This window comes from Bubalus kerabau, chromosome 2, assembly GCF_029407905.1.
Source record: "Bubalus kerabau isolate K-KA32 ecotype Philippines breed swamp buffalo chromosome 2, PCC_UOA_SB_1v2, whole genome shotgun sequence".
NCBI classification, from domain to species: domain Eukaryota; kingdom Metazoa; phylum Chordata; class Mammalia; order Artiodactyla; family Bovidae; genus Bubalus; species Bubalus kerabau.
The window spans coordinates 162,823,279-162,836,448 of NC_073625.1; the positions used below are offsets into that span (position 1 = coordinate 162,823,279).

The 13,170-nt window shown below is 37.7% G+C and overlaps 1 long non-coding RNA gene across 1 annotated transcript; it reads left to right on the plus strand.

Annotated features, from left to right (window-relative positions):
* Positions 1 to 602: 602 nt before the first annotated feature.
* On the plus strand, positions 603 to 11,486 carry LOC129644033 (uncharacterized). The gene is made up of 3 exons (XR_008710708.1): positions 603 to 725; positions 9,796 to 9,895; positions 11,291 to 11,486. It is a non-coding gene; the product is annotated as an uncharacterized LOC129644033 (long non-coding RNA).
* The last annotated feature ends 1,684 nt before the right edge of the window (positions 11,487 to 13,170 follow it).

The window sequence follows — 13,170 nt, forward strand, 5'->3', positions numbered from 1 at the left end:
GAAGGAATGATGCTGAAGCTGAAACTCCAGTACTTTGGCCACCTCATGCGAAGAGTTGACTCATTGGAAAAGACTCTGATGCTGGGAGGGATTGGGGGCAGGAGGAGAAGGGGACTACAGAGGATGAGATGGCTGGATGGCCTCATTGACTCGATGGACGTGAGTCTCAGTGAACTCCGGGAGTTGGTGATGGACAGGGAGGCCTGGCGTCCTGCAATTCATGGGGTCGCAAAGAGTCGGACATGACTGAGCAACTGATCTGATCTGAAGGCAGCACACATTTATCATCTTAATAGTTTCTGGGACTCAGCTTTCAGTAGCTGGGAGACTGACTCAGGCCACTAGGCTGCAATGAATTGCTGAATGGAGCTGCATCATGTGAAAGGAGGCAGAATCTGACTGGTGTTGGAGGACCTGCTCCCAAAGTCACTCTCACAGCTGTTGACAAGAGATTTTATTTCCAGTTGTGAGAGACCTCAGTTGTCCACCATGTGAGTCTCCCCAAAGTGTTACTTGAATGTCCTGATGTGGCAAATGGCTTCCCAAAGAAAGAGTCAAGGAAATCTCACTTTTTTCTCTCTCTCTTTTCCTTTTCTAACTCAGCCTACAGGTAAGCGCCCGACAGGGAACTGCACTGCCATAACACAAGTGGTGGCACAGACACCTACAATCCTGAGAGAGAATCTGTCACCCTGCTCACGGAATCCATGAAAGGGACCTCTATGGTAAGATGATTGTTGGGGAAAATCCTGTTAGTTTTTCCTTCTAATTCACTGCTTTGCCTTGAGGGCAGCTAAAATCTCATGGAATTATATAACAGTGAGAGAAGCCTAAAACTCTGAGAGAAAGCCATTTTTCTTCTCAGAGAAATTGAGGAATGGGGCCTCTGGGATTTAGAGCATGAGGGGAAATCCATAAGAGAAGAGAGATAGAGAAGCAGGTCCCATAATTCTTTGTATGAACAGATGGACGTCCCAGATTTAACACTATGAATTGGTTACATGAGTAGCACAGACACAAAAGCATAGCAAATGTTTCATAAACTCTAGTTATTGCACAAACTATACCATGTCCCAGACTAACCCCTGAGTGAAAGACCCAAACATTACAACAAAAAGTTTAAAAAACTGAAATTCACATTGAAACCAACATCCACAGAAAGCAATACAGAATTTGTCTGCAGTCCAAACCTAGATGGCTAGATTACCTGTTAATCAAAACAATCAACATTCTTCCTGAGGATTGTAATGAGGCTCAGAACCTCACAACATATTTAAAGTTTCCATAACAACATTCATAATTATTTGACATAGAAATTTTGCAAACAGAATATCTGACCAATTCTCAATGGAAAATAAATCAACAGACACAAACTCTGAGATCCTCAAATGTTGGAAGTATCAGATACACTTTGGGGTAACCATGAGGTAAATCTGAACACTCTGGAAGTAAATGGAAATATAAAAACTTCCATATATAGAGATATAAATAGAATAAATATTTTAAAAATCCTAACTGAAAATATGACACTAAAATTAAGACTTCCATGGATATCTTAAATAGCAGAAAGAAGAAGACTGAAGAAAAGGTGAGTAGGCTTTAAACACAGTGAAATAAAAATTACCCACTCTGAAGAACATAGTGAAAAAAAAATTGAAAAAATTAACAGTTTCAGGGACTTGTAGGAGAATCAGAAACGTTTAAAATTTGTGTCATTGGAGTCCCAGAAGAGTAAAAACATAAACAGGTGTGGGAAAAGAATGGCTAAAAACTTCCCAAATTTGGTAAAAGACATAAATTTTCAGATTCAAGAAGCTCACCAAATTCTAAACATAATAAATTTAAAACCATGCTCAGATATATCTTAAAACTGCTAAAAACAAGAGAGAAAATAAAATGAAAGCAGCCAAATGTTGTTACTTGTAAGGAAAGAAAATTTCTCATCAAAAACAATAGAAGCTAGACGACAGTAGGAAAACATCATTAAATTGCTGGTAAAAGACTGTCAACAGTTTTATATCAACTTCTATACCAAAAGAAAATATGATTCAAGAGTAAAGACATTCTGAGAAGAAGGAAAACTAGGAATTATCTTCCAACAGAGTTTCTCCAAATGAAATACTACCAGAAGTTCCTCAAACTGAAGGAAAATGAAAGAATCAAACTTAGAATTTCAAGAATGAAAGAAAAACAAATATGGTAAATATCAGGGTAAATAAAGTAGACTGTTTTTCTCTTCTTACATTTTTTTCAATATAAATGACTATGTTGCTGCTGCTGCTGCTAATTCGCTTCAGTAGTGTCCGCCATCCCTGGAATTCTCCAGGCAAGAACACTGGAGTGGGTTGCCATTTCCTTCTCCAATGCATGAAAGTGAAAAGTGAAGTCACTCAGTCGTGTCCGACTCTTAGCGACCCCATGGACTGCAGCCTACCAGGCTCCTCCATCCATGGGATTTTCCAGGCAAGAGTACTGGAGTGGGGTGCCATTGCCTTCTCCATAAATGACTATAGAAAGCAAAAATTATAACATTTGCTGGTGAGATTTTTCAGTATATGTAGATGAAATACATATAAAAATATAACAAATGATTTTGATGCTTTTACATTTTAATTAAAATTGAACATTGTCACTTTAAGAAGGCTGTGAGAGATTTACATATAAAGGGCTTCCCCGGTGACTCAGAGGTAAAAGAATCAGCCTGTAATGCAGGAGATGTAATAGACACGGGTTCGATTCCTGGGTTGGGAAGATCCCCTGGAGGAGGGCATGGCAAACCCACTCTAGTATTCTTGCCTGGAGAATCTTATGGACAGAGGAGCCTGGTGGACTACAGTTCATAGGGTCACAAAGAGTTGGACACTACTGAAGTGACTTCAAAAGCATGCGTGCATATGTATGTAAAATACTTTATATGGTAAAATCCAAAGATAGACTGCTAAAAATGTAATAGAAGAGATAGATAAAAACCCAACAGATAAATTTAAATGAAATTAAAAATTAAAATAATCCAACAGAAGGCATGAAACTTGATAGAGAAACCAAAAATAAGGAGAAAAACAGAAAGCAAATAATAAAATCAGTTCAGTTCAGTTCAGTTCAGTCGCTCAGTCATGTCCGACTCTTTGCGACCCCATGAATCACAGCACACCAGGCCTCCCTGTCCATCACCAACTCCCGGAGTTCACTCAAACTCACATCCATCGAGTCGGTGATGCCATCCAGCCATCTCATTCTCTGTCGTCCCCTTCTCCTCCTGCCCCCAGTCCCTCCCAGCAACAGAGTCTTTTCCAATGAGTCAACACTTCGCATGAGGTAGCCAAAGTACTGGAGTTTCAGCTTTAGCATCAGTCCTTCCAAAGAACACCCAGGGCTGATCTCCTTTAGAATGGACTGGTTGGATCTCCTTGCAGTCCAAGGGACTCTCAAGAGTCTTCTCCAACACCACAGTTCAAATGCATCAAATCTTCAGCTCTCAGCTTTCTTCACAGTCCAACTCTCACATCCATACATGACCACTGGAAAAATCATAGCCTTGACTATAAAATAATAAAATAATGAATCTAATTATACCAATAACGACATAGTAAATAGTCTAAATGTACTAAGTGAAAAAATATTGTCAGATTAGCTATATTTCATAACTTTACTTTAAATTGAATGATGCAGGTAAATTAAAAACATAGAAATGATATACTATGCAACACTAATCATAAGAAATCTGTGGTGGCTGTATTAACATCAGACAAAGATTTCAGGGCAAAAACATTACCAGGGGTAGAGAGAAACATTAGACAGTGTTAAAAGGGTCAATTCACCAAAAAGTCATAACAACCCTAAATATGCACATACCTAGCACCAAGGTTGTGATAGGAACAATTCCAGGATGACCCTCCCTGGCACCCCCATTCCTGTGTACACACCTGTATAATTCCATCCTTCAAAGTGTGGGCAGGAACTGCAACTACACTGGGATATCAATTGTGGAATTAGGTTATATCACCTGGCTAAGATGAAGGGATTTAGCAGATATAATTAAGGTTCCGAAGTCAACTTTTTTCTTTAAGTTGGTCAAAAGGGAAGACTTCCTTTGTGGGTCTAATTTAGTCAGTAAAACGTCCTTAAAGGAGTAATTGGTCTCTTCATGAAGAAAGAAATTCACCCCATAGCTCTGGAAGAAATATGGTGCCATATTGCTAAAGGGTCTGTGGAAGTGCTACATGGAAGGAACTGTAGAAGTTTCTAGGAATTGAGTGTAAAGCCCAGTCAGTAGCCAGCAAGAAAACTGGGACCTCAGGTAGACAATATCAAGGAACTAAAATTATGCCAGTAACCTAAGTGATCTTGGAAGAGGAACTTGAGTCTCAGGTGCTGACAAAGACTTGGCTCACATCTTGATTTCAGCCTTAGGGAACCCTGAACAGAGGACATAACTGATCTGTACCTGGATTTCTGACCCACAGAAACTGGGAAACAATAAATAAATGTTATTTTATGTTGCCCTAATGGTCTTGGAGCAAGTGATGAGAATGAAAACAGAACACAAAATCTGGTTCAATGGGTCAGGGAACCTGCAGCCTCTATTGGACAGAGCTGCAGAGTCCACTCTGAGTCCAGCTTGTAATCCTAATTGCAGGCTACAAGACTTTTTTGATTTTATTTTTTCCAAGACACTACACTGACATAGTCCAGATTACCTTGTTTCCACCCCAGGCCATTCCCTTTTGGGCTAGTCTCGGAAACAATCAGCAAGTGCATAAGCAGCATTCATGCCTGCCCCCCACCCTGTGTTCCAAGGTCCATGCTTTCATGATCCCAGTCATACTCCTTCTGGGTCTGGCTTTGGGGTTTGTAACAAGCAGATTATTCTTAAGAAAAACATGGAAGATAATCATTAACACAGTTTCTTAATATATGCTGTTTTTTCAGGTGTTATTTCTGTGGAATTTCTCAAGGCTGTGAAAGTACATTATTAGGAATTCCCACTACAATTTTAGGCTACTAATTTTGTGATAATTTATTGCATAACAGTAGAAAACTAATACAAGAGCTTCAAAATACATGAAGGGAAAGTTCATATAAGTGGAAGGAAGAAGAGCAAATCCAAAATTATAGTTTGACATTTCAACACTCTGCTCTCAATAAACAATAAAGGAAGAAAAAGACACAAAATATTAGCAAGGATACAGAGGATCTGAACACCATCAAAAAATATTTTACATTTATAGAAGAACATTCCTCCCAACAATAGCAGAATATACATTCTTTTCAACTGCACATTTGCAAAAAAAAAAAAAAAATCTGGGCCATAAAAACTAATCTTAATACATTTAAAAGACCTGTAATCATACAAAATATGTTCCATGACCATAGTGAAATTAAACTAGAAATCAAAAACAGATATCTTAGAAATTCCCAAAGATTTGGAAATGAACAATACTTATAACTCATGAATCAAAGAGGGAGATTCTCAAGGGAAATTAGAAAATAGGTTTAGCGAAATGAAAATATAACTTACTAAAATTTCCAGAATATAGCTAAAGCAGTGTTTACAAGTAAATTTATAGTAGTAAAGGCTTATATTAGACAAAAAAGTCTCAAATCAATAACCCAAGTTTTAAGTAACAAACAAATGAGCAAATTAAGCCCAAAGTTAGAAAGAAGGAAATAATTGAGAACACAAATCAATGAAATTTAATATAAGAAGATAATATAGAAAATTGGTGAAAACAAAAGCTAGAAAAGATTAATGCAATTGATAAAATTTCACCCAAAATGAACAAGAGAAAAGGAAGACACGAATTACAAAAATCTAAAATGTAAGAGCCTCTTGATGAAAGTGAAAAAGGAGAGTGGAAACGTTGGTTTAAAATTCAACATTCAGAAAACTAAGATCATGGCATCCAGTCCCATCACTTCATGGCAAATAGATAGGGAAACAGTGGAAACAGTTTCCCCAACAGTGGAAGCTGACTATATTTTGGGGGGCTCCAAAATCACTACAGATGATAACTGCAGCCATTAAATTAAAAGATGCTTACTCCTTGGAAGGAAAGCTATGACCAACCTAGACAGCATATTGAAAAGCAGAGATATTACTTTGCCATCAAAGGTCTGTCTAGTCAAGGCTATGGTTTTTCCAGTAGTCATATATGGGTGCAAGAGTTGGACTATAAAGAAAGCTGAGGGCTGAAGAATTGATGCTTTTGAACTGTGGTATTGGAGAAGACTCTTGAGAGTCCCTTGGACTGCGAGGAGATCCAACCAGTCCATCCTAAAGGAGATCAGTCTTGAATATTCACTGGAAGGACTGATGTTGAAGCTGAAACTCCAATACTTTGGCCACCTGATGCAAAGAACTGACTCATTTGAAAAGATTCTGATGCTGGGAAAGATTGAAGGCAGGAGGAGAAGGGGATGACAGAGAATTAGATGGTTGGATGGCATCACCAACTTGAGGGACATGAGTTTGAGTGAACTCTGGGAGTTGGTGATGGACTTGGAGGCCTGGTGTGCTGCAAAGAGTCAGACACGACTGAGTGACTGAACCGACTAAAAATGTAAGAGACATCACTGCAGATTTGGACATTTAAAAAGTAATGAAAAAGCATTATGAACAACTCTTGCCCATAAACTTAATAACTTAGATGAAATGGACAAATTCCTTGAGATAAAATATTGTCAATTCTATTTAAGCTCTTCCAGAAAAAAGAAGGATAAACTTCCTAACTCATTTTTATGAAACCAGCATAACCTTGATACCAGACAAAGACAATAAAGGAAGGCTCCAAGCCAATAAACCACAAGAATATAGACACAAAAATTCTGAAACCAATATTAGTTAATTTAATGCAACAGTAATTATAAATAATAAAACAATCATGACCAATTCAAATTTATACAGGGAATTAAAGTCTTGTTCAGTGTTTGAAAGTCAACTCTATTAATTGACTGAAAAGGAAACCCTGCAAGATTATATCAATAAAACAGAAGATGCATTTGGCAAAATACATTATTAGTTCATGATTAAAAAACACTTAGCAACCAAGAATAGGAAAACTTTCCTAACTTGATAAAGGGCAAATATCAAAAAAGGAAAGGAAAAGAAAAATAAATCCTACAGCTAACTTCATATTTAACCGTGTTTAATAAGATTTCATATTAGAATAGCTAAATTCAAGAAAATAGTACTACAAGTTCTAATGAAGATGTACAGTAAGTAGAACTCAAATATTGCTGGTGAGAATGTAAAATGGTACAACCACCTTTGGAGAACATTTTAGAAGTTTCTTGTAAAGTTAAAAACACACTTATCATATGATCCAACTATGGAGCTCCTAGTATTTATCCAAGAAAAATAAAAAATTTTGTTTTCACAAGTACTTTTTTTATGAGTTTATAGCTTCTTTATTCATAATTCGCAGAAAATAAAAACAAAACTAAGCTTCAAATGGTGAATAATTTAGTTCATTACACAATGGTTTGTTGTTCAACAGTAAGAACAAACTACTGCTGAAATCAACAGCATGAATAAGCCTTGATTTCATTATGCTGGGTGAAAGAGCCACACTCAGAAGACTATAATTTTGGAATGACTTTTTTGCACAGTGTTAAGTAAAGGAGATCAGCCCTGGGATTTCTTTGGAAGGAATGATGCTGAAGCTGAAACTCCAGTACTTTGGCCACCTCATGCGAAGAGTTGACTCATTGGAAAAGACTCTGATGCTGGCAGGGATTGGGGGCAGGAGGAGAAGGGGACCACAGAGAATGAGATGGCTGGATGGCATCACTGACTAGATAGACTTGAGTCTGAGTGAACTCCGGGAGTTGGTGATGGACAGGGAGGCCTGGCGTGCTGCGATTCATGGGGTCACAAAGAGTAGGACACGACTGAGCGACTGAACTGAACTGAAATGACTGAAGTACAGGTCAAATTTTATATGTTTTGTTTTTTTTTCTAAGCAGTTGTCCTAGCCAGTTTATTGAAAAGTCTGTCAACACCACATATGTTATAAATCAAGTTTCCATGCTGCTTGAGTCTATTATGGAAACCCAGTTCAGTTCAGTTCAATCACTCAGTCATGTCCAACTCCTGTGACCCCATGAACCGCAGCACGCCAGGCCTCCCTGTCCATCACCAACTCCCGGAGTTTACCCAAATTCATGTCCACTGAGTCAGTGATGCCATCCAACCATCTCATCCTCTGTCGTCCCCTTGTCCTCCTGCTCCCAATCCCTCCCAGCATTAGGGTCTTTTCAAAAGAGTCAGCTCTCCGCAGCAGGTGGCCAAAGTATTGGAGTTTCAGCTTCAACATCAGTCCTTCCAATGAATATTCAGGACTGATCTTTGGATGGACTGATTGGATCTCCTTGCAGTCCAAGGGACTCTCAAGAGTCTTCTCCAGCACCACAGTTCAAAAGCATCAATTCTTCAGCACTCAGCTCTCTTTACGGTCCAACTCTCACATCCATACATGACTTCTGGAAAAACCATAGCCTTGACTAGATGGACCTTTGTTGGCAAAGCGATGTCTCTGCTTTTTAATATACTGTCTAGGTTAGTCATAACTTTCCTTCCAAGAAGTAAGCATCTGTTAATTTCATGGCTTCAGTCACCATCTGCAGTGATTTTGGAACCCAAAAAAATAAAGTCAGCCACTGTTTCCACTGTTTCCCCATCTATTTCCCATGAAGTGATGGGACCGGATGTCATGATCTTAGTTTTCTGAATGTTGAGCTTTAAGCCAACTTTTTCACTCTCCTCTTTCACTTTCATCAAGAGGCTCTTTAGTTCTTCACTTTCTGCCATAAGGGTGGTGTCATCTGTATATCTGAGGTTATTGATATTTCTCCCAGCAATCTTGATTCCAGCTTGTGCTTCCTCCAGCCCAGCGTTTCTCATGATGTACTCTGCATAGAAGTTAAATAAGCAGGTAACAATATACAGCCTTGATGTACTCCTTTTCCTATATGAAACCAGTCTGTTGTTTCATGTCCAGTTCTAACTGTTGCTTCCTGACCTGCATACAGGTTTCTCAAGAGGCACTCATCTCATATGCTAGTAAAGTAATACTCAAAATTCTCCAAGCCAGGCTTCAGTAATACATGAACCATTAACTTCCAGATGTTCAAGCTGGTTTTAGAAAAGGCAGAGGAACCAGATATCAAATTGCCAACATCTGCTGGATCATTAAAAAAGCAAGAGAGTTCCAGAAAATCATCTATTTCTGCTTTATTGACTATGCCAAAGCCTTTGACTGTGTGACTTACAATAAACTGTGGAAAATTCTGAAAGAGATGGGAAACCCTATTAATTTCTACTATTTGAGTCTTCCTGAACCAGTATTTCAGTCTCCTATTAAATATTTACTATCTTTCTATTTATTTATATTTTATTTAATATAATTCAGTTATTTCATACATCTCTGAAGTTGTACACACCTTTGTTAAAATTTTTCTTAGATATTTTTGTATTTTATCCATTACTTTTAAAAAATTACATTTTTAATTGATATTTAATTACATAGAGCAAAACTTAATTTTCATGTTAATTTTGTGTCTTACAAACTTGCTAGAAAATTTATTAATACTAATAATTTATTTGGGATCCCTTTGAATTTTTGAGGCAGACAATTTTATTACTTGAGATTAAAAGGTTTTGTTTTTTCCTTTCCAAACTCTACGCCGTCACACACACACATATTTACAAACATATATAAATTTGCTTTTCTGCCCTAGCTAGAAATTGAGCAAGAGTGAGCGTAATGAATGTCTTGTTTGTTCTTGATTTTAAAGGAATGGCTTCAACACTTCACAATTCCTCAAGTAACTGGATTTGCTTCAACACTACCATGTAAGATGTTTGCTGTAGGTTTTTGAAGAATGCTTTATGAAGGTAAAGTAGTTTCTTGTTATTCCTAGTTTGCTAATTTGTTTTTTGTCATGATTGATTTTTGAATGTTTTCAAGCATCTTTTTTTTTTATTTTTTGCTCCTGTATTGAGATGATCAGATTGCTTTTCTCCCTTTTTTTAATTTTTTTAATTTATTTTTGGCTGTGCTGGGTCTTTGTCGCTATGCTGGCTTTCTCTAGTTGCAGTGAGTGGGGCCTACTCTCTAGTTGCCTTGTGCAGGCTTCTCTTGTTTCAGCACACAGGCTCCAGGGCATGCAGGGTTCAGTAGTTGAGGCACATGGGCTCAGTAGTTGCATCTCCTGGGCTCTAGACTACAGGCTCAGTAGTTGGGATGCATGGGCTTTGTTGCTCTGCTGCATATGGCATTTTCCTGGATCAGAGATTGAACCCGCATCTCCTGCATTGGTAGGCGGAATCTTTACCACTGAGCCACCAGGGAAGCCCCACTTTTCTCCTTTAACACATTCATATTTTAATATATTTATTGACTTAATTTTCTAATGTTAAATTCAAATTGAATTTGTAGGGTAAATTAACTCACTCCTAGTATATCAATTTTTAATTGTTATACATTACTTGATCCTGGTATTTATTTAATGTTGCATCATTTTTCATGAGAGATGATTATTGAGGCAGTCTAAGAGCAGGTTGGAAAAGAATTTCCAGACACAGGACATTTCTGAACAGAATGAGTTTATTAAGAACAAAGGGCAGAGATAAGTGGGCACTCCAAGCTCAGTGGGCTAGCCTCCTGAGAGACCAGGGAAAGCCAACAGTTTTTGTGAATTAATAGCCAATTTTTATAGCCTCAAGAGGAAGAAAATCCCTGTTGGAAGGTTGTTCTGAGGTGATTGGTTGGGACGCTATAGGGTTTACTGGAGTGGGCATCTTTGCCTAATTGGGAGTAAGGAAGCTTGTTAGTGATGATCAGGGGGCTTTTAGCTTAAAAAGAGGCTCCACCAGCTTCAGAGGTGACCTTGATTCTGGGCTCTGCTTCCGTGGCCTTGGGGGCAGGGTTTGAGTCTGATGTCAAAGTTACATTAATTTTACAAAATGGTGGATTTTTTTTTTCCCTCTCTTTTCTACACTCTGTAATAGTTTACTTATGGTCAGAATACGTTTTCCTGGTAAAACCATCATGGTCTGTTTTCTTTGTGAGCAAAATGTTATAGTAAGCCTTCTATTTTAATTTGACTCCATTTTGATAAAGTATATATTTTCTATATGTAACTTGACATGTATAGTATATTTCTATCTTTATTTGCAATATATAAAATTATTAGTGTCAAGATATTCAGCAAATACTATTAATTTTCTTGGTTTACAATTTCATTTTAACTTTTTTGTAAAGTAAAATTGACTTTCCATGTTATATAGTTTTATGTTTTGACAGATAAATAAAGTTGTGTAACAACAACCACCATCTAGCTGCAGGACTCCACTACTCCAAAAAAAATTATTTATGCTGCCCCATTGAAGTCAAGTCCTTCCTACCAACACTTAAAACAAGCAGCCTGTAATCTGTTTTTCATCACTACATTTTTGCCTTTTCCAGAATGTCATAAAAATTAATCATACATGACTTTGAGTTTGGCTTCTATTACTAACTATAATACTTTTGAGATTCATCCATGTGGTTGTGTGTATCAATAGTTCATTCCTTTGTATTATTGAGGAGTCTTCCACTGTACAGATATTCCATAGTTTATCCACCCACCAGTTGAAGGATTTTTTAATTATTTTCAGTTTGTTTGTTTTACACAGTTCATATTCTTTATTTTTAGTTTTTTATTTTTTGATCATTTTATATTTACAGAAAGTTGTAAAGGTGTTACAGAGAGTTCTCATATCCCTTATTTAATTTTTAAATTATTGAAATAATTTAATTATTTTTATTTTTTAATTGGAGGAAAATTGCTTTACAATGTTGTGTTGGTTTCTGCCATACAACAACACAAATCCACCATGATTATACTTTTATCATCTCCCTCTTGAGCCTCCCTCCCCTCCCCCCACTCCACTCCTCTAGATCATCACAGAACACCAAGCTGGGCTCCCTGGGTTATACAGCAACATCTCACTAGCTATCTATTCTACACATGGTAGTGTATATATGTCAATGTTACTTTCTCTGTTCATCCCACTCTTTCCTTCCCCAACAGTGTCCACAAGTCCTTTCTCTATATCTGTCTCCATTCCTTCCTTGCAAATAGGTTCATCAACACCATTTTTCTAGATTCTATATATGTTAACTCATATTCTTTACCCAGCTTCCCCTATATAACCATGAGATATGCATCAACACTCAGTTTTTCTCAGTTCAGTCACTCAGTTGTGTCTGACTCTTTGTGAGAGTCCGACTCTTTACAACCCGTCAACACTAAGAACTGATAACTTGTTTGGTTGGTTGTTCAGTCGCCAAGTCATGTCCGACTCTTTGTGACCCTATGGACTGCAGCATGCCCGGATTCCCTGTTTCTCACCATCTGGAGTTTGCCTGAGTTCATGTCCATTGAATCAGTGATGCTATCCAACCATCTCATCCTCTGCCACCTTCTTCTCCTTCTGCCTTCCATCTTTACCAGCATCAGGGACTTTTCCAATGAGTCAGCTCTTCACATCAAGTGGCCAAAGTATTACAGCTTCAACTTTAGGATCAGTCCTTCCAGTGAATATTCAGGGTTGATTTCCTTTAGGATTGACTGGTTTGCTCTCCTTGCTGTCCAAGGGACTCTCAAGAGCCTTCTCCAGCACCACAGTTCAAAAGCATCAATTCTTCAGTGCTCTCCCTTCTTTATGGTCCAGCTCTCACATTGGTACATGACTACTGGAAAGACCATAGCCTTGATACTATAGCCTTACTACTATAGATTATACTACAGACATTATTCAGATTTTCCCAGATTTTCTATTAATTTCATTTTTCTGTTCCAATTTCTTATCCAGGATACCAGCTTGCATTTAATGATTATGTTTCCTTAGCATCTCTAACCTGTGGTAGTTTCTGGGTCTTTCCATGTCTCTTGGATCTTTTCATGCCTCTTGATGTGAGGACTTTTAAAGAGTATTCATCAGGTATGTTGTAGAAGGTCCCTCAGTTTGGATTTATCTAGTGTTTTCTCATTATTAGACTGAAGTGATGGATCTTTGAGAAAAACATCAGTGAAGGCAAGCATTTCATGGTATCATATCAGGGAGTGCATACTCTCAACATGGCATCACTGGTGATATTAACACTGATCATTTGATTATGGTGG